Source organism: Podarcis liolepis, assembly GCF_965112155.1.
Source record: "Podarcis liolepis genome assembly, chromosome: 3".
Lineage (NCBI taxonomy): Eukaryota > Metazoa > Chordata > Lepidosauria > Squamata > Lacertidae > Podarcis > Podarcis liolepis.
In genome coordinates this window covers 22,328,070-22,354,797 of record NC_139557.1, presented here as the reverse complement: position 1 = coordinate 22,354,797, position 26,728 = coordinate 22,328,070, and the positions used below count along the sequence as shown (strand labels likewise).

Genomic DNA, 26,728 nt, shown 5'->3' with positions numbered 1-26,728 from the left:
TGGATTAGTTTTACAGCGGTACCTTGGGTTACAAATGCTTTGGGTTACAAACGCTTCAGGTTACAGACATCGCTAACCCGGCAGTAGTACCTCAGGTTAAGAACTTTACCTCAGGATGAGAACATAAATCACACGGTGGCAGCGGAAGGCCCCATTTGCTAAAGTGTACCTCAGATTAAGAACAGTTTCAGGTTAAGAACGGACCTCCAGAACGAATTAAGTTCTTAACCAGAGGTACCACTGTAGTTTCTGAGTCACCTTCAAAGGTAGCCCTGCATAGAGCACATTGCTGTAGTCCAAGATCTGATTAAGATCAAATCTAGTGGTTGGTGCATACCTGTATTATCCACCAGACATCGCACTTCCCCAGACGTCTTGGTGCAATTCTCAGCAGTTCAAACTATTGTTGTTGTTGTTTAGTCATTTAGTCATGTCCGACTCTTCGTGACCCCATGGACCAGAGCACGTCAGGCACTCCTGTCTTCCACTGCCTCCCGCAGTTTGGTCAAACTCATGCTGGTAGCTTCGAGAACACTATCCAACCATCTCGTACTCTGCTGTCCCCTTCTCCTTGTGCCCTCAATCTTTCCCAACATCAGGGTCTTTTCCAGGGAGTCTTCTCTTCTCATGCAGTGGCCAAAGTACTGGAGCCTCAGCTTCACGATCTGTCCTTCCAGTGAGCACTCAGGGCTGATTTTCTTAAGAATGGATAGGTTTGATCTTCTTGCAGTCCATGGGACTCTCAAGAGTCTCCTCCAGCACCATAATTCAAAAGCATCAATTCTTCAGCGATCAGCCTTCTTTATGGGTTCAAACTCTATCAAGGCTAATTAACACAATCTTTTAAACTGTGGGGCAGTATTGTTTTCATTTGCTACTATGGTATGTTTTTATATTGTAAAGCTCCATATGATCCTTAGATGGAGGGCAGTACAGAAATTTAATAAAGAATCATCATCATCATTTTAAAACCAATATATATATTCTAAAATATGCTTGTGCAAATATGTTTGTCTTTTTGAAAAAGAAGAATCACAGATTCATGTGGAAATGGGACAGAAGAGAATTATGACTAAAATCATGCACAAGTAACACAGAACAGAAATAGATTTGTCCATCCCTGTTTAAAGACAATAAAAGACATGACCTTCGGCATCTGTGGGAATCTGATTGCACCGAGTACCTTTGAATTGATTAACCATGTTGATTAATGGATTAAAGCTTGCAGCCTGCTATATTTGGGACTGTGATGAAAGATGGTTCCTTTATTCTGAAAGCACTGTGCTTAGAAACCTTCATCCAGTTCATTGCTATCAGAGCTTTAGTATTCATGTCTAGATGAGGGTAGCTCTTGTTCCCTTTACACTGCCTAAAGAATCATTTTTCTGCCTAGTATCCATTTCCTCATTTCCTTTATATTTACAGCTACACACACACACACGAAAAAGGACTGCTGTATTGAAAATGTGTTGGACGTTTGAGTCAGGCCTCCAGTGATCTGAAGGAGCCTGCAACAAAGAAACATGAGTTGCTTTTGCCCTAAGCAAAATGTCAAAAGGACAAATTTATCTAGACATGGCACTATTTTTTCTTTTCACTCAGATACACTGTATAAAAAAAGGTAAGGGAAACAAGTGACGCTGTGTGGAAATGATTTTTACAAGCCCCGTGTTCAGAAAATGACTTTGGGAGCCTTATATTTAATTGCATCTATTTTAAAAGAATGGAATTGATGAAGAGTGGTGACATTAAATAAAGGAAGATCAGCTGCAGAGAAGATTTTTCAGTTAACATGCAGTGCTGAACTTACACACCATACGAGAAAGAGGGCAGGCTGACTTAAAGCCAAATTACATTCCCAAACAGCTCTTGATTAGGAGCCAAACTTGAGGTCACAAGGCAGCTTTGTGTAACGGTCTCCTGATGGGCGCTATTCTCTTTTATTTTTAGTGTAATGTAGCCCTGGAGGGTTGCAGATCTGAGAGAGGAACAGCAAAATTGTTGTTTAACCCTCCCCCCGTTGCTGTGCAAGTACTTTGCTCTGGTGGGGGACAAAGATGTGGAGAAAGAGTGAGGCAGCACCTCCTCCAACCAGATTATCATCTTCCTGAAAATGCTTTTCATATTAATTTTTTTTTGGAGACTTATACCATGCCTGTTATTAAAAGTTTAGTTTGGTCAAGGATGGTTCCAGTGGAGATACTGTGAATTAAACAGGGAAGTGGATATCAATGGAGTATCCCCCCCCAAAAAATATTGTCTCTCTCTCTCTCTCTCTTTTTTTCCTTTTGCACCCATCACAAGCAATCTGCTGCAATGGTTGAAAGGTCTATCTACTGCAGCGTCCTGTTTTCCACATTGGCCAATGAGATGCCTCTGCATATGCAAAAAGCCAGGGCAATAGACTTCTCTCACCATTGTTGAGCAGCTGGTATCTAGAGGCATTTGGAGATAACACTAGAGTATATTGCACACAATGTGGCAGAGCGGATAAAGGTAAGAAAGCCCCTCTGCAATTCAGCTCTACCTCAAAGAGAAGGCTTTTATCAGCCTACATACAGCATGTTTGTAGACTGCAGGCAACTGGAAACAATATATTAATTTCATAAATAGGAATGGTATCAGCTATTTGAGGCCTACAATGTGTGTGTTTATTGTTATTATTATTAATTAAATTTGTATACTGCCTTTCATCCACAGATCTCAGTGTGGTTCACAGCATAAAAATACAAGCTAAAACCACAAAATACACAAGGACAAAAACAATAACGAAACAATAACCTCTCATCTCCCCCATCTGTAATCATTTTTAAATCCAAGGAATCATGTTTCTTTTGTAGAAGGAGTGGACTAGATTATGTTCTTCTTTGCAATATCATTTTGCAAATCTTCAAAGTCCCTGGAGCATCTACTAAGAACTAGAGAGTGTCATCTCTGGAGATGTGAAGAACATGAGTAAGTGATGCTATCTCTGCTTTTGAATTTTAAGCTCTCCTGAGAGATTTTTAACATACTTTTTAAAAGAATAAGATATACTCCAGAGCCTAGGTTTGCATTAGAACATCTAATGGAAATGTATCACTGCAAAACAATTAATACGTACTCAGCAAGGCCAAATTCCTAAATACATCTATCTAATATGCAGCCATGCTGGAGGCAGCTTCCAACTCTCTGTGAATGTGGCACCTTATTCTAAGGCAGCTCCTGTTGATTTGTAGCTGCCTCTGGCCCCACCTGCCCCACTTGGCTGCTCCAATACCTTTCTAGCCTGCACTGAGGCAATGTCGTGAATGAGCCAGCTCCCAAGGATGGTTTGCAGCCAGATCTCAGGGAAGGTTGTCAATCAGCCGAAGGAAGCAGCCAGGAACAGAGAGGGTTAACTGCCAGGCAGGATGAGCATTGGTGAGTGCCAACTCCCAGCTCCTTGGAAGGTGGATTGATAAGGGAATGACTGAGAGTGAGCCAGAATCCTGCCAACGCTCTCAAGAAGTGCAAAATTCTGCAAGCAGAGAAGGAAGCAGTTTATCAGGCGGGAAAGAGCTAAGAGACAGCCCCTCAGAGAATGGGGAAGAGGTGGGAGCTGACCCTCTCAGTCCAAGGTCTCGGTGAATGGGAGGGCTCCAAGACAGGAAGCAAAACAAGAGACGCCAGGAGCGAAAGTTCAGTTGCTTCTGGTCTCACAGGAAGCAATCTTCAGAAGGGTCATCATGATTGATAAGGCTGGCGGCTTGTTAGAGCCGTCTGGTGACCTCTGTTTTTGCAATAAATCTTCCTTTTTAATTAACTACGCTTGCTTTGTTATCAAGACGGAAACTGGGACACCTGACAGGCACTCTACTCTACTGGGGAGATCTGGCACACCTAATTCCCCATCCAAAATGGCTGAAGTCAGGATAGAAACTGATGTCCCCCCCCCCCATTTAGCTGCACCTCTCTATTTCTTCTTCCTCTTCCTCCTCTTTCAACAGGGGCTGCCAATTCATGCTCAGCCCTAACAGCATTGCAGGGCTCATGACCCCACCAGCAGATCCTTATGGCAGGTTCTCACTGCATGCCACCCCACCAGTGGACCTCTCTCTCCACCAGGTGAGCGGTACTTATGCTTCTCCCTAATGGCCTTCCTAAGTGGGCAGGATCTATAAGTGCAACTGAGAACCTGTTCTCCTCTCACACCTCTTTTCCCCTCCCCTCCTTTGTGTCTCTCATTAGTTTGTGAGCTCCTCAGTGTACGTGACATGCAAAACTCTCACAAAGGGGATGGGAGGGAGCTTGATTCTTTAATTATAATCATTCTTGCTTCTTTGGGTGTTGCTCACCACTCAAATAAATAAATAAAGTTGGGGGTGGGTCTTTGGAAAACTTTTATTAAAACCTTTTAAAATGGTCTCTCTCTCTCTCTGTGTGTGTGTGTGTGTGTGTGTGTGTGTGTGTTTCTGCGCTCTTTAAATAACATAAGGAATTATATTCAAAGCCCCCCCCCAAAAAAAACCCCACCCCCAAACAACAAGGGAATCCAGGAATCTATCATTACCGTAAGCATGGCACATCATTTATGCTGGCTGTTTCAGACGAGCTCCTGACCCACTTGTGTCGTGTGGGAAATGGCAGCAGGTTTAATATGCTTGCAGATCCACCAAGAACCTTGCCTAGCCAACAAGTGAATCAGAGCAAAAATAAACAGTGTAATGATAACATTACATGTTATAATGAGTCCCTGTTGAACAGCTGACATTTGAAGCAGTGTTTCTAATGAGTGGGCTCTTTGGTGGTCTATTGTTTTAAATGAAGAAAAGAAGACGAGATGACATCCTGTAATTGTTCTTGGTGGTATATGAAATGGTGTTCTGTATTATTGTCAAAGGGTATTGTTCCCAGTCCTGTTTTGTAATGTGATCCACTCACTTTTGCATTTATTTATTTTTTAATGTACTGTAACAGCAGTATTAACGCTTTCAGGCCATCTCTCTCCCACCCAGTACTTTCTGAATCTAATCTATTTTAAAACGCCTCCATCTTACCAACAAAGAAAGAAAAGAAAAAATGTATTGGGGAACTAGTTCTCCCTCTTTTTCCTCTAAATCTTGAGCTGGAATTGGTGTCAAGCATGTCAGGAGTTCAGCCTACACTTGAGTAGGACCCTGGCAGAGACACATGCCCGACTGGCATGTTCTCTTCCTCCTGGTCTTTCGTTCGGGAGCTTCAAAAGCTTTCTTCACCCCGAACATCACAGTGAGCAATGCCAGCAGACACCAGCACACTTAGGGATCTGCAGAGTCTGCGCAGTTCGCATGACAGACCTCAGCAACTCAGCATGTTGGCTAATCTACTTTATTTACATATAAACACACACACACACACACGGAGCACTGCAACATGGCTCCTTCTCTCTCTAGCATCAGACAGCAAAGAGAAAAAGAACAAAGGACAATAGTCCCACTACGCGGAACACAGTAACACAAACATCCTGTCTCCGTCACTTCCCACTCTGTGGAGTCAAAACATATACCGTCATGCGAAAGACAACAATCCCATGACTGCAATCATAGAGCAGGAATTCTAACAAAGCATTCGTCTTTCCTGGCAGCTATGGTTAAGCCACCTTTGCTAGGCACAGACTTGCTTTTGGAAGGAGGTAGTTGGTTATGAAAGGCTTTCTGTGGTGAATTCCAGTTGATTGGGTGAATGCCAAGGGCACTCAGCGTGACATCCACCATTCCCAATAGCTTTCTCAAGACCTTCCTCCAGCATTCATACCACTACTTCATCACAGACCAACAGGCCTTATAGGCAGTCCTGTAGCTCCCATCATTCACTTCCCTGTTTCTGGCAAGCTATGATCTCTTAAGGGGTTTTTTTGGGTACAGGAGATGCTGCCTTGTCAGGATCCCATGATGCTCTGGTGCCTCCTAGGCACACAGCTCTATGGTTTTTCCAGTTAATTGTTACATGGTCTGAAGCACTGCTGTTCTCCCACACTACACTACACACACACACACACAGAGAGAGAGAGAGAGAGAGAGAGAGAGAGAGAGAGAGAGAGAGAGAGAGATGGGGAGGTCTTTTCTTCTTCTGTGCTACTCTGAAGCCTACCCTCGATTTGTAGCCCTCAATTTTGTTTACAGATCAGATGATGTGGTTGGAACTGCATTTGACTTAATTAGTTTTCTTGCAGGCTGAGCAAATGAAACAAGTCCCTTTAATGGGATAGTGTGCAGGCCATGCCAGCAATATAACTTTTGCTTTTTAGTATGGCCCTTCAAGTAGAAGCGTGTGCTGATGAATTCATATCAAAAACTGAGAAGTCATCAATTGCATCTTTCATTAGGCTCCTACCTCTACTCAGAAAATGACTTGCATTGCTGGATGTCAGCATTAAAAAGTGCCACAATTTATTTATTTTTGGCAAAGAAATTAGCTCCCCGCCGCCGTGTGTTGTGTGCGAGAAGTGACTCTGAACTGTTGCCCTATTCCCAACTCCTCATTCCTTCTCCAAAGCACCCCTTGACATCTACATGTTGAGTGCAGACAGCGGCAAAAGGGTAATACAGGGCTGGTCCACGCCATTTCACTATGTGAGGCAGAGACCTGTCCCCCCCCCCATACACTGCACACCAAGTCTCACGAGACTTAGCAAAATCTCACAAAAATGTCAACAAGCCTTGGAAAAAGCTTGTGACGCTTACAACACTCAGTGACATCTCATAAGACTTGGCTGGGCATAACTTTGGGGAGGCCTGTCCCTTAAGGTCCACAAATGACAACATTTTGGAGGTCCCAAGTCACAAGGTGGTTAGATTGGTCTCAAGTCCCAGAGAACCCTAGTCTCTTGTGGCAGAGCATTCCACCAAGTCGGGGCCAGTACTGAAAAGGCCCTGGCCCCGACTTGGTGGAATGCTTTTTCACAAGAGACTAGGGCCCTGCGGGACTTGACATCTTTCCGCAGGGCCTGCAAGACAGAGCTGTTCCGCCTGGCCTTTGGTTTGGACTGAGTCTGACCCTTATGCTTCCCTCCCCTTATGGTTTTGATCTATGGGCTACTTTTAAAATGAGGCTGCATTTTAAATGGCATTTTAACCTGTATTTTAAGTTGGGTTTTTTTTCCTATTATGTTTTTATTGTAATTTTACTGGTGTTAGTTGCCCTGAGCCTGGCTCTGGCTGGGCAGGGCATGGTATAAATAATAATAATAATAATAATAATAATAATAATAATAATAATGTGACTCAGCCTCAGTTTTGGGGGCAGTGAGATGCTCCCAGTGTTGGCAAGCTCCCTCCTCTTCTCTTTGAAGTGTGGCAGGTGCTACACTTCATCCAGAAGTGAAAGTGATACACTCCAATGCTGCTCTGCAACTGTGCTGACAAGGGTGTCCATGGTGCTGGAGTGGTTTTTGCCTGACTCAGCAGTGTGTTGGCCTAACCATGGAGAAGTTGACCAGGCAGCCAAGCCAATGGAAGGAGTTTGAGCAGTGCAGCATCTGCCATCAGAGGCCAAGTTTTTTCCAGAGGCTTGGTTGGCAAGTCCAGCAGATGGCAGGACACTCATTCTGCCACACATCCCAATCAGGGTCCTTATTTTAAATGTTTCCTAAGACTGTTGTGGAGCATTACCAGCACAGAATGCAGATGCTGATGAGAAAGTCTACTTACATCTCCATCCACTTTCTCTCTCACATGCTGAATGATCAAACCAAAGGAGATCACTATGACTCTAGAGCCCTAGCGACCAAGGAGCCAGCAGAGGGAGGTGTCACAATGAAGGGCGTGTCACAAGGACCTCCGCAACCTAGCAACCACCAGCACTCAACTGACACTACTCTCAACTGACACTACCAAGTTGCTAAGTTTTAATCCACATTCAGCTTTTTACAAATATGTAAAATGAAATTTATTCTTTTATATTCAAGCGTCCGTTGTTCCTGCACTTACTGAGCATTAGCTATCTAATCTACTATCTGCCTCTTTGGTCCTATATTGCTGAACCAGAAATCACCTCTTGGGTATTTATTCATTTTATTACCCTCCTTCACCAACAGTTCCCAGGGCAGGTTACAACCATCTATTATAGTTGTTGTTATTAATTAAATTTGTATACTGCCCTATACCTACAGGTTTCAGGGCAGTTCACAAGATAAGATCACATTTTCAAAATACAATATACATAATAAAAACAACAACAACCCAATAACGCTCCCCCCAACACAAAAAGGCATTGGGTGTCAACAGGGCAAGTCTTGAAAATACAACTCTCTGGTGTCAAAGGCCAAGTAACAGACCGCCCCAAGTGCCCCCATTTCCCAGGGACACTCCCAGATTTACAGAAATGTCCCAGTTTCTAATGTGATTCTGGAATGTCCTGCTTTTCCTTAGGACCTCCCTATTTTAAACATTCCCTAAGACTGTCAGGGAGCATTACCAGCACAGAATGCAGATGCTGATGAGAAAGTCTACTTACATCTCCATCCACTTTCTCTCTCACTCGCTGAATGATCAAACCAAAGAAGATCGCTCTGCCTCTAGAGCCCTAGTGACCAAGGAGCCAGCAGAGGGAGGTATCACAATGAAGGGCGTGTCACAAGGACCTCCGCAACCTAGCAACCACCAGCACTCAACTGACACTGCTCTCAACTGACACTACTAAGGTTGCTTATCTGGCTTTTAATCCACGTTAAGCTTTTTACAAATATGTAAAATGAAATTTATCACTTTATATTCAAGCTTCCGTTGTTCCTGCATCTACTGAGGATTAGCTATCTAATCTACCTCTCTGCCTCTCTGGTGCAACTGCCACAAACCAAAAGGCTATGGAAAGAGCCCTGTGACTTCAATAATTCACAGAGTTCATTGCAGATGCATTGCAGCTCCACAGCGGCCCTCTCCTTCTTTTCAGTGTCATCCTATATTGCTGAACAGTGGAAAACCAGAAATCACCCCATGCGTGTTTATTCATTTTATTACCCTCCTTCACCAGCAGGTCCCAGGGCAGGTTACAACCATATAAAATTGTTGTTGTTGTTGTTAATTAAATTTGTATACCTATACCCACAGGTTTCAGGGCAGTTCACAGGATAAGATCAAAATATAAAAATCCAAAATATGTTATACAGTGGTACCTCGGGTTACATATACTTCAGGTTACATACGCTTCAGGTTTTAGACTTCGCTAACCCAGAAATAGTACCTCGGGTTAAGAACTTTGCTTCAGGATAAGAACAGAAATCGTGCTCCGGTGGCGCAGCAGCAGCGGGAGGCCCCATTAGCTAAAGTGGTGCTTCAGGTTAAGAACAGTTTCAGGTTAAGAACGGACCTCCGGAACGATTAAGTTCTTAACCCGAGGTACCACTGTAAAAAGAAAAACAACCCAATAACCCCCCCAACACATTTTAAAGGGGCAATGGGTGTCAACAGGGGGAGTTTTGAAAATGCAACTCTGGTGTCAAAGGCCAGGTAACAGACCCCCCAAGTGCCCCTATTTCCCAGGGACAGTCCCAGATTTACAGAAGCTGTCCCAGTTTCTGATTTGATCCTGGAATGCCCTGCTTTTCCTTAGGACCTCCCTATTTTAAATGTTCCCTAAGACTGTCATGGAGCATTACCAGCACAGAATGCAGATGCTGATGAGAAAGTCTACTTACATCTCCATCCACTTTCTCTCTCACTTGCTGAATGATCAAACCAAAGGAGATTGCTATGCGTAGAGCCCTAGTGACCAAGGAGCCATCAGAGGGAGGTGTCACAATGAAGGATGTGTCACAAGGACTTCTGCAACCTAGCAACCACCAGCACTCAACTGACACTACTCTCAACTGAGTTTTATGAGTGGCACTGTGCAGATTACAGCTAAGTCATCTGTTCAAAGAAAAAAGTACAAAATCCACAGAGCATGTCAGAGCACTTGGTGCCCCTGAAATAGCTCTTTGCAACCTGGTCATTAACATGAAATCTAACATAGGCTCTCCACATATAAAAAATACAAGGTCAGTGTCCCTATTTTCCAGGGACAGTCCTGGATTTACAGAAGACGTCCCAGTTTCTGATTTGATCCTGGAATATCTCACTTTTCCTCAGGAACTCCTATTTCATCATAGAAATGTTGGAGGGTAGGGAGTTATGTGACCCTTGAGCCAAGGAAATAAGTACAGTGGTACCTCGGGTTAAGTACTTAATTCGTTCCGGAGGTCCATTCTTAACCTGAAACTGTTCTTAACCTGAAACACCACTTTAGCTAATGGGGCCTCCCACTGCTGCTGTGCCGCCGGAGCACAATTTCTGTTCTTATCCTGAAGCAAAGTTCTTAACCCGAGGTACTATTTCTGGGTTAGCGGAGTCTGTAACCTGAAGCGTATGTCACCTGAAGCATATGTAACACAAGGTACCACTGTAACTATACAACCTTAGAAGACATCTGAACAGGGAAGGTTTTTTGTTTTTGTTTTAAAGTGTAATGTTTTATTCTGTGTTTATATATGTTGGAAGCTGCCCAGTCAGATGGGTGGAGTATAAATAATAAAATTATTATTACTGCTGCTACTACTACTACTATTACTATTGAATAGGGCAGGCATAGGCAAACTCAGCCCTCCAGATGTTTTGGAACTACAACTCCCATGATACCTAGCGAACAGGACCAGTGGTCAGGGATGATGGGAACTGTAGTCCCAGAACATCTGAAGGGCTGAGTTGGCCTATACCTGGAATAGGGTGTCCTTATTTTCATTGGAGAAATGTTGGAGGGTATGCAGTGTTCATGTAGAGCTAGCAGCCAATCACTCTTACAAGGTTTGCATGTTTACGGGGTTTTTCACAAATATAAAGATAAATAGATTCCAATTTCTGGAAACTCTCTCACATCTGCACAACTACCCACCTGAGTGTTTTTGCTGCAGCATAATTATTTTTCTTCTTCTTCTTTTCCGTATGTGAAGAAATCACACAGGCACATCCTGTTTGAATACAAGCAGTGAGCAAATATTTCCATTCTGAGGAAGCAACATATTCATTCTGTCTGCTGTGAGATGCGAATGCAAGGAATCAATGTCAATTAATAAAATTAAACTGCATGGTATTGTACTAGCTCATATGCTGGGACTACCTTACTGGTTCCTCTCTTTTCTCTCTCTTAGCCAATAGGTCATTATTTCCTACAAGAATTGGTTATTTGGAAACAGCACCATTTATTCTGTTGCATGCACTTTCCTGGTTGAAGCAGCAGTCCTTTCTCCCAATTTCCAAATCTATAATTAGTTTTGGGGTTTTTTAAGAGTTCCTTTGCTCCATTTCAAAATGGCTATGCAGTTTACTTCTAAAGGAGTATGCAGTTCTTAGAATCAAAGTGGGCTACTTCGCTGTTTAATTTGTATGCAAATACCAAACAATTATTCTGCATTTGTATATAATTTTAATTTCCTTTGTTCTGCTTCAGAAACAAGGAGGGGAAAACAACCACTTCTGCTTATGGGTTCTTGAGCTAATTTTCCTATCCTGTACTTGATAATATTTATAGATGCTCAAGCCCCATAAATGATGCAGGGTAATTTTAAGCATTTTTTTAGAAGTATGCATAAGAGATTTCGTAGTTGCTTAAAAAGAATTACGGTAAATAAGCCCGATACCTCCAATGCTGTTCTCTGGCTCTTCTACGCCCCTCATTTTCTCTTTGGCAATGTAGGCCATCTTGAAACCCACAGAGGAAACCCTTCCCTTGACTAAGGAATGCTTTCCCCAGAGAGGCTCGCCTGGTGCCATCCTTACATGCCTTTAGGCAAAAAAACATTCCTGTTTACCCAGGTCTTTACCCATTGCCTGTTAAATGTTTGTGTGTGTGTTGGTGGGAATTGTTATCATGATAATTTAATAGCATGCTGTCTATTTTTATGCTCTGTGTTATGTTTTTTTGAGCATCCTCCATAAAATACGTCCTTTTTTCATTTTATGTCAATTCTTTGGTACTAAGTTTTACATTGCAAATTTAAATTTAAACATTAAACATCAACATCATCATTTAGGATTCCCTGAAACCTTTTGACTCCCCTCCGCCCTTCCATGGTTACCATTATCAATCTTTTCCCAACTGCTTCTCTTATTTTCTCTATTTTTCTTAAATAATCCATTTTTTACCATAATTTTTAGTACATTTCAAGCATTACTCAAATCCTGCCAAGGTTTTTTTGTTGTTTACAGTGTTCTCTTAAATACATTGTAAATTTTTCCCATTCCTTCTTAAAGTTCTTCTCTTCCTGGTTTCTGATTTCCCCAGTCAGTTTTGCCATTTCAGCATAGTCTATCATCTTCATCAACCATTCGTCTCTGGTCAGGACTGTGGTGTTCATACGGAGCCCCTGGCCGTCTCACAGACTATTGACCCTTACACCACTAATCCACTGCCACCAACCAGGTCCTCCCTGATAAAATCACTTCAGTCTCAGTCTGGTTCTCAAGGTAATAAAGAAGAGTGTGTTTTATTTCAGACACAAACAAACTTTTACGGCATTCCAAATGTTACTCTTCACTTTCTTAGTCTTATTTTCCTCTCTCTATCTCTTCTACCTCCCCTCACTCAAGAACCCACTGCCCTAACTGTCTCTCTATTTCCAACTGCCTGCCAACTGCTTCTCCAACTGCCTTTCCCAACCAGCCAACCCACTAAAACCAACCAACTACCCACCAACAACTCTAACAAACCTCGGGCTAAGCCCTTTTATACACATGTAGGCTCCGCCTCCAACTTTCATATTGGTCTACATTTTTAATTCTTTCTTTCCCCTCTGTACAGACAGGCTCTAAACGAATGGGCAAACACCACAAGGACTTTCTCTTCTTTCCATCTCTGGCCCACCATAAAATATGTTCTTAATGTTGTACACCATCCTGGGATCTTTTGATAAACAGTAATATATGAATTGAACAACAACAACAACAACAACAACAGTGGGAGGGCAAGCTTCTTGTCAGGAGAGAGGCTTGCCCCTTTTTTTATCACTGACCACTCAAAATCACATCCATTTCAAATCATTATGTTCCTATTTTTAAAAGGAAGCAATAGAAGCAAGGAGGCTATAAATGCAGGAGACTAACATTCTCACAAGTTGTGAATCTGCTCATTGATTATTTTCCCTCATAAGAGTACTCTTGATTGCCACAAATCATTAAAAAACATAAGGGATAAAACAGAGTTAACTACAAGTAGTTCCACTTTGATTGAAACCCCTACACACCGCATAAGCTCACTGCTGCTGCTAACTACATTGCTTTCCTATAATTATTGTGGAAATCAAAATATTTTCTCCCTGCATGGAAACACAATTATGATCTGTTATAAAATGGTTAATTATATCTTAATATAACTTTACCTTGAGGTGAACTTTAATGCCGCTGCTGTCTCAATGTATATTTCAATAAAGAGATTTGGCTGGAAACCACAGAAGACATCTTATAAAATCTCAATAAGCTGCCCACTTGTTAGCAAGAGGCACAGCAAGAAGAAGAAGAAGAAGAAGAAGAAGAAGAAGAAGTCATTCATATTGGAGTTTATCTGCAAATAATCATGGCTTGCAACTTGAGATAAGTAAAGAAGGTTCATGGAAGAAAAGTTTACTATCTCTTCCCCCCAGCACAAATCTAGATAACCCCACCTCCAGTAGGGATGAAGTAAATTCAATTCAGTATACACTCAAAGCCAAATCTATCAAATTCACATTTTCTGAAGCAATATATAAACTGAAACACAGCTTTCCTTTGAAAATTTCACTTATCCTATTTTTTTTGAATTTTGCAATTTTCATGAGGATTTTAAAAACCCCAGAAGTTGCTGCAGAATATGGAGAAGTAAATTTAATATTGGCAAAATGAGAAACTGAAAGATCCTTCCATCCCTACCCCTGACAGGTCTCTTCAAATGTTTCAGGAGACCCTCCTAAACAATGTGGGGAAAAGCATGGGGCAAAGGCTGCTGGAGGAATGAGAAACTTTCCTTCGATGTAGTTCCTTAAGTTAACTTATCTTAGGATTCAAGTCCATGGTCTTGCAACCAGAAGTAGACCTTACATGACTTGCTATGTGGGTTCTTAAGACTATTAATGGGTATGTGCTTATATACATAACTAGAAAGGGCTGTGTTCAATTAACTCAGACTCAGACCTGACTCATTGAAACCAATGGACCTGATTTCAGTAGGTCTACTATGAGTATGGAAAAGTTAGATAAACCCATCGCATCCACCAGCTGACCACAGATCAGCAGCAGCCTCCCTGATCAAGGTATTTCTAATAAAATGCTCTTTTGCTAGCATCCTTCATCACCTGGTTCATCCATTAGCCTAGTTTGCATATGCTTTATGTGACAGCTCGGCGTTTCATTGCTGTACCTTGTTGACTGGGATGTGAATCCATTGTTGACTCCACCAAAAGCATCTCAGCTGGTTAGCCCCTAAGACAATCCACAATTCACAAGCATCCCCCCCATAAGTCCCCTTTCTTCCCCCCTTTTTTTGCTCTAGGAGTGGTAATATCTGCACTCTCTTTTTCTTTTTCTGTTCCCTTCTTCACTCTTGCTCCCAGCAAGAATTATTATCCTTGTTGCTATTGCCTTCTGTCAGGGACTGGCAAGATTCCCAAGAGTGTGTGGTGGAGGCAGGAGACCCAGAGAGTGACCCAGGAGAGGGGACCAGTGATTTCTGAGGTTTGATGCCACCAGCAAGGCAACAGACAGGGCAGTCTGAGATGGAGAAAGGTGCATGCAGTGTGATGGAAGAAAAAGGGACTGTTCAGCTGACAGGTGGGTCAGTAGACTCCCCACCTTCCCATGCCCCACTGTCTCCAAGAACCAGAAGGGGTTAGAAGCAGGAAGAGAAGAACTGACTTCTGTGCAGGAGAAATTTCAGGCACAACATGTCAGGGGAGGGTATATAAGCTAACAGGGGGTGGGGTCTCCCTCTTGGTGCAACTGCTGTGTGCAGGGCTTAGACCAGTGGGCAGCTGCCTAGAGGCTAGAGGTGTGTGTGTGCGCATGTGTATCTGGAGCACTGTGGAAGCTGCTGTGATTTTCATGTCAGTAAAGAGTTAACTGGGATGCAGGTGGAGCTGTGGGTTAAGCCACAGAGCCTAGGACTTGCCAATCAAAAGGTTGGTGGTTCGAATCCCTGTGACGGGGTGAACTCCCGTTGCTCGGTCCCTGCTCCTGCCAACCGAGCAGTTCGGAAGCACGTCAAAGTGCAAGTAGAAAAATAGGTACCGCTCCGGTGGGAAGGTAAACGGTGTTTCCGTGTGCTGCTCTGGCTCGCCAGAAGTGGCTTAGTCATGCTGGCCACATGACCCAGAAGCTGTAAAACGACTCCCTCGGCCAATAAAGCAAGATGAGCACCGCAACCCCAGAGTCGGCCACGACTGGACCTAATGGTCAGGGATCCCTTTACCTTTACCTAAAGATTTAACTATCAGACATATGCCTTCCTTGGCTGGGGGAAGACCACACCTTTTCATCTAAGATCACATATCTCCTACATCTTCTGCCATTGACATTAAATTAACCTCTAAGTTAACAGCCCTGTTTCAATACTCTCTGTATAGCCAGCCTCTCTTTTTAATAACTGTTGGAACGCTAATGAACATTTTCCTATTTGGCAATTAAAAAACAAACACAAATTCTTTTTCTGAGCTCTAGCTAATTGTCTGGTTCCTAATTCCTTCTGGTATAGGTAGCAAATGCCTCATTGGGGTACAGTGGCTTTAATCTCAACATCCCCCCCCCAAATATATGTGTCAGAGGGGCACCTGGGCTTTTGTGCATACATGTACATGCATAGGCAAGAACACACAATAACAGAAAGGAAACCTGCTCTTTGCCCCAAGGCAGTCTGGGGAAATAAACATGTTTTATATATTTCCTTTTTCTCCCCTGCCCCAAGAAGGTTTAATTGAAAAGGAGACATACCAAGAGCAGGAGAAAACATGTTTTATGTATTTTCAATGTATTTATGTATTTGCTAACTATACAAATGCCATTGTTAGCTAGCAGGCATCATATGCAGTTTAGAATAAACAAACAAATGTTTTCAGTAGAACTGTGGCTTAACTAGATTTTTTTTTGGCTGAAGTTGATTCCTGAGACCAGGTTAAGAAACAGAGGAAACCCTGCCCCCCAAATAAATATACATTCATGCACCAAGCTAGATGCTCTTCAAAGTCTTATTTTCTTAAGTAAGAGTGATGTGCAGTGGCAAGATTACAACATCATATTGTTCTACACTGCTGATGCAAATTATTAACTCTTGCTTTGTTTTGTTTTCTCTCGACAACCAATGCGTGGCAGTTTCCAAAAGGCTTAAAGACATTTTATTGACATTAAATTAGAAAAGAACAGACCTTCTCACCATCTTTATTTTTCAAATGGAAGAAAGAATAGACGACTTTCCAATTTGCAACAAATTCAGCCCTTCAAAACTGCAGAAAACAATTCGTTCAGAGCTGGAGCTGTCATACTCTATTACCATTTATTTTAAAAATGAACTACAGCTTCTGACTTTGGATCATCACTTTGTATGAGAACTCCCCCACCCACCCCCATTTCTCTTGACAGTTGTGGGTATTGAAATAATACAAAGCATAACCCAATCAACAGAGTGTGAAGAATCTGAAAGCGAAAGACAGATGTTCAAAAGCAATCATCACCTTTCAGATTTAATTATTTCAACATGGGACAAACAAACAATACATCACAGCTTTATGATGCAATGGTGCTTTAAAAAAAAATATGTTGGTCTAAAATTACTTTTGGGGAAATATATATTTAATTTGGACATAAGCAGTGGTTGCAGAAAATGGACCAAGATCCAAAAATCCCCTTCGGCTGCAATCTTACATGCATTTAGCTGGGTTTAAGCTCCACTAAACTCTGAGTAGATTTTAGCTGAGCAGAAAATGGATGGGAAGGAAAGAAACCCTTTGTCATAATATTAGAACTTCATTGGGGCCATCCAGTCAGGTGAATACTAGAAGATTCAGGACAGACAACAGCAAGTACTTTTTCACATAGTAAAACTGTGGAATTGACATCTGCAATGGCCACCAACTCGAATGACATTGAATGGCTATTGATGAGTATTAGCAATGATGGTTATGTCATGTTTCCACTGAGGGAGGTTGCATGCTTCTGAATACCAGTTGCTGGGAATCAAAAGAGGGTGCTGTTGCACTCAGTTCCTGCTCGTACACTTCCACTAGGCATCTGCTTGGATGTTCTGACGACAGCAGCAGACAGCATGGCGGACTGCATCCATCAGCGGACCTCCATCCGGCTGAGTCACTGCAGCATACTGTGATGGAGAGGGATGGAAGTGTGGTGGCAAAGAGGTTGACACAGTGATAATAATAATAATAATAATAATAATAATAATAATAATAATAATAATAATATATTTTTGTACCACACCCATCTGGCTGGGTTTCCCCAGCCACTCTGGGCGGCTTCCAACAAAGATTAAAAATACATTAAAATGTCATACATTAAAAACTTCCCTGAACAGAGCTGCCTTCAGATGTCTTCTAAATGTCAGGTAGTTGTTTACCTCTTTGACATCTGATGGGAGGGCGTTCCACAGGGTGGGCGCCACTACCGAGAAGGCCCTCTGCCTGGTTCCCTGTAGCTTTGCTTCTCACAGTGAGGGAACCACCAGAAGGCCCTCGGAGCTGGACCTCAGTGTCCAGGCAGAACGATGGGGGTGGAGACACTCCTTCAGGTATACTGGACTGAGGCAGTTTAGGGCTTTAAAGGTCAACACCAACACTTTGAATTGTGCTTAGAAACATACTGGGGGCCAATGTAGGTCTTTCAAGACCAGTATTATGTGGTCTTGGCAGCCGCTCCCAGTCACCAGTCTAGCTGTCGCATTCTGAATTAGCTTTCCTAGGCAGCTCTGGGCAGCTTCCAACTGATATAAAAACATAATGTAACATCAAACATTAAAAGTTTCCTGATACAGGGCTGCCTTCAGATGTCTTCTAAAAGTTGTGTAGCTCTTTATCTGCTGGGAGAGCGTTCCACAGGGAGGGCGTCCCAGCCGTGAAGGCCGTCTGCCTGGTTCCCTGTAACCTCGCTTTTTGCGGTGAGGGAACTGTCAGAAGGCCCGGAGAGGCGGACCTCTTCTCAAATGGTGTGTGAAAGGAATTTGGCTTTTCTTGGAGTGGCAGGGGCAGAATTTAAAGTCTTCATGGGCTCACACAGTTTCATATATATATATATATATATATATATATATATATATATACACACACACACACACACACACACACACACACACACACACATATATATACACACACACACACTATTTAAACATATATAGTCACATCATTATTATCCACTTTACCTCTTTGGCTCTTTAGAGCCTATAGACTTCCTTCCTTCCCACCTCTTGGCTTTCAAAAGTAACCTTTATATCACAGCATTTTATATATTTTCCAATTCTAATATAACTCATTACAAAATACCTCAAAATTTAAATAAACATAGAAAGGTAAAAAATTTCTCATTACAAGTCCTCAGATAACCCTACTAATGTTGTCCCTTGCTTACAATGATCTTTCAAATACTGTGTAAATTTACTCCAGTCTTTTTGGAATACTTGATTGTGCTGGTTTCAGATTTTCCCCGTCAGCTTCGCCAGTTCTGCAAAGTCTGTCATTTTCATCTGTCACTCTTCTTTCATTGGTACTTGTTGTTTCAATTTTTGGACTAAAAGGGTTCTTGCCACTGTTGCATACATGGTATCTCTTCACCTGCTATACCCAGTAAAAAGGCTTCTGGTTTTTTTAACATAGGTGTTTTTGAACTTTTGAACATTTTCTTTAACTCATTATATATCATTTCCCAGAAAGACTTTACCTCTTTATAAGTCCACCACATAGGGTAAAATATGCCTTCCTTTTCTTTGCATTTCCAACACTCGTTAGATCTTGTCTTATACATTTTAGCAAGTTTTGATGGTGTTAAATACCATCTATACATCATTTTCATCACATTTTCTTTAAGTGCACTGCATGCAGTAAAATTAATACCTTCATTCCACAGCCTTTCCCAAGATTCTAACTGAATATTATATCCAAAATCTTTAGCCCATTGTATCATCACCCCTTTAACCTCCTCATCTTTAGTATGCCAATCTAAAAGCAATTTGTACAATTTCGATAATATTTTCCTCGTATCATCCAATAAATCCATCTCCAGCCTAGATCTTACTGTATCAAAAACATTTTTCTTTTTATCTTCCTTAAATACATAATTTACCTGGTGGTATTGCAACCAATCCAACAATAACTCTTTTGTTTCTTCAAATGTTTTTAATTTTAACTGACTTCCTACCTCCGTCAATAAATCTCTATACGTGGCCCGCCACAGTTTCAAGATTCCTTGGATCCTGGTTGTTGCAGAGAGTGAAATGTTGTTTTTGCGCACGAGGCATTTCTATGTGGTTATTTCTCCTTCTGCTTTCTGCTGCTGTCACTTGAGCTTATAGCCGCGTTAAACTGTTGCCAGTAAGGTTCACAGATGATAGGGCCAGTTCTCTCTTGCCAGTGACCACCATGCTGTGAGCCTCAAAGGTTTGCAAAGAAAGGGCTATTTATGTGAACCAGCATCTCCCCATGGGGGAATATTTGTAGTGCTTCTAGAATTTATGTGATTAGGATGCCTATTTTCAAACTGCTGTAACAGTGCTAATTGCAGACAAAAATGACTGATTACCACTCTTATAGGCCGAGACTGTCAGCTGAGGAAATCTAAAGCAATTCCTTTGATATAGCAACTCTTTCTAATTTTGTTGGTGATTGAATCCAGGCTGCAATCATTTCACTTGAAACCGGCATTCATAATACTTATTATACTTATTCATAATACTTATTACATGTATTCATAATACTTATTATAGCTACTATAGCCTGTTTCTCAGATTTGTTCTATACTATAGAGAGGTGGGGCAGAAATGGCAATTACTGACTGAACAGGTATTCTTTAAGGTGACTCAACATTTTTTCTTCATTACCCTTTTTAAAAGCCCTTTTATTTTTTTTTAATAATAAAGATTTGTCCTCTAAAATGGACCCAACAATTTTATGATAACAGGGCCAGCTGCAAACTAGGCCCCTCAGAACTAGCAAGCTTCCTTATGTCGGTTCCCCAACTACTCTTGCTTGATTACCTGGCTGAGGGTTTCCTTGGAAGGAGTAGATATGGATCTGGGAATCCCGCCATTCTGGGACAATCTGTAAAGAAGGAGAGTAGAATACCTTTAGCAACTATTATCAACTCTAAACTATTGTACAAATTGTCAGAATCTCTGCTCGGCCAAGCCGATAAGGCCTCATCTTCCTCCGAGCTGATCCTTTGAAATCGCCTCCGACGTGTTTAATGACCTGAGCCTTTGATAAGGCCTCAAGCACATTCTATCCAGCAGGGTTCCCAGCACAGGGAAGAGACGAGAGGTTTGGGCTACATTGTAAAGAGTTTTATTTCTAAACTACGCAGAACAGAAAAGACATCTTCTCTCTATGAAAGCAGAGAGCAACTGAACAAAGGAACAAGGAAACCACTAACGTCACATCCCGTCTCCTCTCCCGTGAGACTGCAAGGTCTCTGGAATGTAAACAGAGTCCTGTGACTCCATGCAGCTGCACAGTGATAACAGAAACTAACATAAATCTGCTTAATCTTTGATTGTATTTGGGTAGGCATGGGATGTTTTTGTGGGATGTAATCCATTGGCGCAGTCAAATACAACATTCCTTGTTTCCCTAGAGTGGACACAGGCAGGGGGATGTTACTTCAGCCAGTATAACTTCCTGTTCCACTGGTCTGGAGTGTCCTCCCCCTGCATGTGACCAGGGAGATGGGTGTGATCCTGGCCGACTCCATAAAAGAGCCGAGTCACGCAATCATCTCTCTCGCTTGATGCCATGCTGCCTTCCTGCAGCCATTTTGTTCTCTTGAGGATGCTCTCTTAATGTGTTTTGCTGTCTGCTGGCTCTCAGCCCAAAGCACATGAGCTCAGTCCCCATAAGGGATAAACTCACACTATGTTCTGTAACTACAAGCTAAAGTCTGCCTTCAGGGATCATACTGGGAGATGAATGTGAGTAAACTTCTTGTTACTTTTAAGGAAAGACTCTTGTGTCTTTATTCTTTTCAGAGGCATCAAAGGGGACACCAGGAATAATCCAGTCTGGTCAAGCCAGACTGGATTGCTTAACTAAAGAGATTCAAACGAATCTGCAAACTAGCTGTATTGAGAGGAATCTCCTCTGCTACATGACTCACTAGACTGAATGAAGGAAGGATACTATTTAATCAATATATCCTCTCCTACTATCCTTAACATTTTCACAGTTTCTTGGGGAGGGTGGGGGTTATGGGGAGTATTTGTTATATGTGTTTTTTGAAACTGAAAAATAGAAAAATAGAATTGTGGAGCTGGAAGGCACCAACCCCTTGCAATTCAGGAATATGTAGCTGTCCCATATGAGAAGAGAAGACTCCCTGGAAAAGACCCTGATGTTGGGAAAGATGGAGGGCACAAGGAGAAGGGGACGACAGAGGACGAGATGGTTGGACAGTGTTGTCGAAGCTACAAACATGAGTCTGACGAAACTGTGGGAGGCAGTGGAAGACAGGAGTGCCTGGCGTGCTCTGGTCCATGGGGTCACGAAGAGTCAGACACGACTAAACGACTAAACAAAAAACAAAAAATGGGCATCAAATCTGCAACCTTGGTGTTATCAGCACCATGCTGTAACCAACTGAGCTATCCAGGTGATTTTCCCAGGGAGAGAAAGACCCGTGCCAAGCTGACCAGAAGCTGGGCAAATGTGGAAGGCTGGGGGTAGGATGGCTTCTCGTCCTCCTTGCTTGCATGCCACAAAAGCAGCTCCTCAACCCCACAGATCTCCACAAAAGGTGGTGAGCAGAACTTAGACAGAGACAGAGCCGTGAGACAGAGACAGACGCAGGCAGGAAAAAGGGCTGGAATGTATACGCAGCTTCACCCCAAGCTGAATCAGAGCACTTATGTGCACCAAGGATTCTATTTAACAGACAATGTGAAGGTTGCTTTTGCCTTCTTGTTAAAAGGCAAAGAAGAAACCATTTCTGTTTCATCCCCTGCTGCTGGATCAAAAGAAAAAGAAAAAGAATACTACTTTGTTGGGGGCAGGGAGTATTTTCAAGACTACGGAAATGTATTCCCTAAAATCCTCTTTGAGGCTATATTCCTGGCATAATTCTAAGAAGAAAAATAAGAAATGCAATTAAACAGGACGTAAATTTCAAAATGACGCACAAATGCAATAACCAAGCTACAGAGCCTGGTAAAGCAATAAAAGCAAGCCCAAAATACAGTACAGCTTGTTTCAACACAGCCAGCCCCAAGGAGTACAAAAATCAATAAAGGGAACTGAGAATCCAGAGGGCAGTCTGTAAAAATATACTCGAATTTCATGGAAGAAGTTATGGAGGATTGGTTGCCAATAGCACAACTATATATTTGAAATATTAAGCTTTAAAAGTTAGCAGGAAGTTTTCTTAAATGAAGATATATGTGTATTTTAAGCCTGAGTATAGAAGTTAATATATTTTTTTCAGAGCGCAAATAGAAGTATTATCACTCAGTCTTGTCAGCGTTTGACTACTCTTCTCATGTACTGGCACTGCAAGGTAAAATGCAGGTATAATGTATCTGTATCTGCATACATTCCTAATCTCAAAGTTTCAAAGAATCAAATATATTATGGTGTGAAATAGCTGCCTCTAGCTACCTGTGTATATGTGTAGATAAATATAGATACAATAGAAAATGGAATTGTTTACTGAACTAGCAGTAGTTTTGAAAGCTATTCTAGTGCCATATGAAATAACACAGGCCACGGACCACTTCCTTGGGGTAGGGGAGTATTTTGATGCAGTTTACCTTTAAAGGTGACTCTGCCTAATCTGTACTTTTTGAAACAATACATGAGCTGAACCGCAACCATTCTTTGAATTTTGTACTTTTCTGAATTTCCAATGCAAGTAATGTGTACAGCAATGCATATCTTAGGGTGCATAGAATTGTGTGCATTGGTCAAATGCATACAAAATACATCCTATTAGGGGAAACCACTATGTAAAAATGTGTTTATTAGGCAAAATGAAAGGCAACCATGTGTTAGGAGACATTCATACTAAAATGCTGGTGAATTTTCATGATTTTTTGTGTGTGATTTAAAAAAAAAATGCAAGCAGATGAGGAAATGTAGAGAACTGAATGTAAGACTGGAAAAATGGGGAACTGAGAGAACCCCACCCCTACCACTTCCCAATTATATTCTTTCTCTCCCTTTCCTACCCATGCACTGTAGATATGAGCATCATAGGCTAGATAGCCGCTCCTCTGTAAGCAGCTGTCATTCATTAGGATTGGGAGTGCTTAGAGCAGCGATTCTCAATCTGTGGGTCCCCCAATGTTGTTGGACTACAACTCCCATCATCCCTGAGCTCTGGCCTTGCTAGCTAGGGGTGATGGGAGTTGCAGTTCAACAACATCTGGGGACCCACAGATTGAGAAACACTGGCTTAGAGGAACGCATGAGGGCAACACTGGATTCGTGAAATCATTTTCACCCTCATTACTTTGCAAATTATATGGAACAGCGTGTGCTTCAAATAACACCAGAGATATTCACCTCCTTCAATAAAAGAAACAATGAATATCTTCTTTTAGTCCTAGTTTCCCGACTGTAAGGTTCCATAATCTACTTGTTGAAAACACAGGAGCAATTTCCAAGCAATATATCAGTGTCCGATCATGATGCAAATAGTCACTGAAAACAGTGAGACCTCTTTCCCACAAAGGCTGCATTCCTTTATGTACTTACATAGAACACCCATCAAAATTGGTGGGATTTACTTTTTATTTAGCATTGCAGAGTGCTTAGACTTGAGGTCTCGTGGTCAGCTAGAACACTGTTTTTTGTCCTTGCTATCCAATGAATTATTACCCACCAAAGTTTGTATGTTTGCTTTGCAAACATCGGTAGTGTGATTGATACATCTCTTTCACAATTTGTCATTCTTGGAGGCAAAAAAAAAAAAGTTTAAATGAAATTGTGTTTTTAACATATGCAATAAAAATATATATTTCTTCTACTGACAATGTTTTTATTAAAACCAGCTGGAGATCAAAATAGAGGCAGAAGAAAACACAGGCAGATGGGTATTAGTAAAATAGATGTACATTGCAGACTAATTAAAATGATGCAAACCAATACAAAACAAAAATAAAATAAGGTAGGGAGTGGGGGTCCCCCCCCCGTTTTTTGAAAGATTTATCAACCCACTCCTTTATTTTGATCCAGAAATATAGGAATACAAAATAAGGTTGCACAAACCACTGCTGTAAGCAATCCCATGGAAGGGAAAAGTCCTGTTAAGTTACAGCAGAGATGGGGAACTCTGGAAGGCCATGAACTCCCCATGTCTAGGTTAAGGAAAAAGGAATTTCTCCACCCTCAAATTCCCAAGACTTGGACTCTGTTAGATAACAATATTCAGTGGAGACTTGCACATGAGATGTACTTAGGCAAAGATCCAGTATTTATTTATTTCTTACCAAATATATACCCAGTCATGCAACTAGAAACATTAGTTCCGAAAGTTCCCTACTTTTTCTTGGGAGGAGAGGATTTGCAAATGAGAATTGAGGTGGTTGTGAGGTACCTGTTTGAAATGCAAGGGTGAAAAACACCTTCAGAATTACAGTGTTGATCTATACCTGTGCAACAATTGTTCCACTTTTATCAGCTTCTGCCGGTACTCCCCACTCCTAGGTTTTGTCTGTTTACCTTGTTCTGTCTAAAACGCAGGTACATTATTGCAAGGATGAGTAAGCAAGTTGGGAGCATTTGTCTACACAGAGCAAGGCGAATTCTGCCAAGTTCTAATGACAATTTTAAGACTTGCAAGGTACAATCTATTTAAAATATGGCAATTTAGAAAAATATGTCCCTCAAGTGCACCAAACATGTCATCAAAGTGAGTTAGCTACCAATTAACATGTACATTTGGAACAAAGGGCATTACATTCGAGTGTAACAACAAAGCCAATTGATGTGTGTCTGCCTTCTGTGAACAATGGATCACATAAAATGTAGTTGATGCTGAGTGTTTTTCAATGGATTTCCATTATTCTATCACCTCTCTGAAAGTGTTTTGTCTTCCCTGTTTAAAGGAGTTCAAAAGTCCCTGCCAGTGTAAAAATAAATTTGCAGAGAGTGTGTGATGAAAAGAAACTGTGATTGTAATAGTAGGGGGTAGACAGAAAGTATACTTTTAATGAAAGCAATTTCTAATTCCATTTTACTCGGCACTTCTGCTATCAGCCAAAACAATTTCATTTTACAAAAATCTTGTAGTTTCTGGGTCAATGCATTATGGAAGTTCTGCTTTTTTGAGTATGAGTTTCTCTGTAATGTCAGAGTCACATTGCTCAGCGCAACTGGTTGAGCTCCAGAAGCTGTCATCTTCAGTAGAAAATATATAAGGGCTGAACCAAAATTCCTCAATAAATAATTTTTGATAGATTTCTGAAAAGCTTTATTTTGTTTTAGCTCCATCCAAAGAGTACCACAATTTCAACCCTTCCCTTCCCAGTTCCCCCATCCATGAATTTTGGTTGGAACTTTGAATCCAGTTTTCATATTGTTGATATGAGCAATGAGCTTCACTCCTCTTTTCACCCCTTCACTCTTGGCCTCTTCCTTCTTCCATCCACCAATATGAACTAACTATATTGTTCTGTTCAACGTCAAGCGAACTGAAATTTCTCTCTCCCATGAATACTTGAAAACCGCCATTCCATAACACCACACATCGCTCACATCAACACCACATATGTAAACACTCTTATACCACTGTCACAGAGATTTATGGGTCTGTAGTTTCTTAAGGGTGCTGGAACATGTAACTCCGTAAGGTCAATCTACACTTCCCATGATTCCTTGGTGGAAGCCATGGCTATTAAAGCAGTAAAAGAGTATGTTGTGGATGTAGCCATAGTGCAGAAAACTTCATGGGGGTCATTTTAAATCTGACCTAAAATATCTCCACCATCCTGCTATAGTTATTTAAAGAAATTTATCGGTCGCCCTTAGTCACAAAGTAATCCCAGGGCAGTGGTCACAATGAATATTAATATGTTACCAAACTTAATTTGGTTATTGGGGGTACAATCAAACCACCACCAAACCCTGCTGGAAGGTGTTTGTGGAACCACTGCTACATCTGCAGCCCGGCTGATTATAACAGCAACAACAGAATGGGGATTGAACTGTCAGGTCCAATCCCTGGCATAGCTATTGTGTCCAGATTGGGTCCAGTGTTATCAGGGGATGGCAGCCAGATTAGTTCAGGAACCAGGAGAACCTGGGCTGGCTCACGGGCTCATCCTTATCCCTGGATTCCTGCCAAAGAGCCATGCTGGAGGAAGAGGGTGTTGTTGGTTTTTTTGCAAATTCTTCTTTCTTCCTTCCAGGCTGCAAGACCACCTCCCCTAGGGCCATCTGCCATGCTGTTTTAAATATCCCCATTGCAGGGATTGCTCCTATATAGCTTAGTTTCAATTATCATTGATACGGAGCATCTCTCACTGGCAACTTCTGTGTTCCTGTGGACTATTTCGGCTAAAAAAACCTACTGAAAAATCTCCTGGAAAC

The 26,728-nt window shown here is 41.7% G+C and overlaps 1 long non-coding RNA gene across 1 annotated transcript in view; it reads left to right on the top strand.

Annotated features, from left to right (window-relative positions):
• Positions 1–408: 408 nt before the first annotated feature.
• LOC310703496 overlaps positions 409–26,728 on the top strand; it is a 529,088-nt gene continuing 502,768 nt past the window's right edge. The window contains exon 1 of the long non-coding RNA XR_014524193.1: positions 409–559. This is a non-coding gene — a long non-coding RNA (uncharacterized lncRNA). The remainder of the gene's footprint in view (positions 560–26,728) is intronic.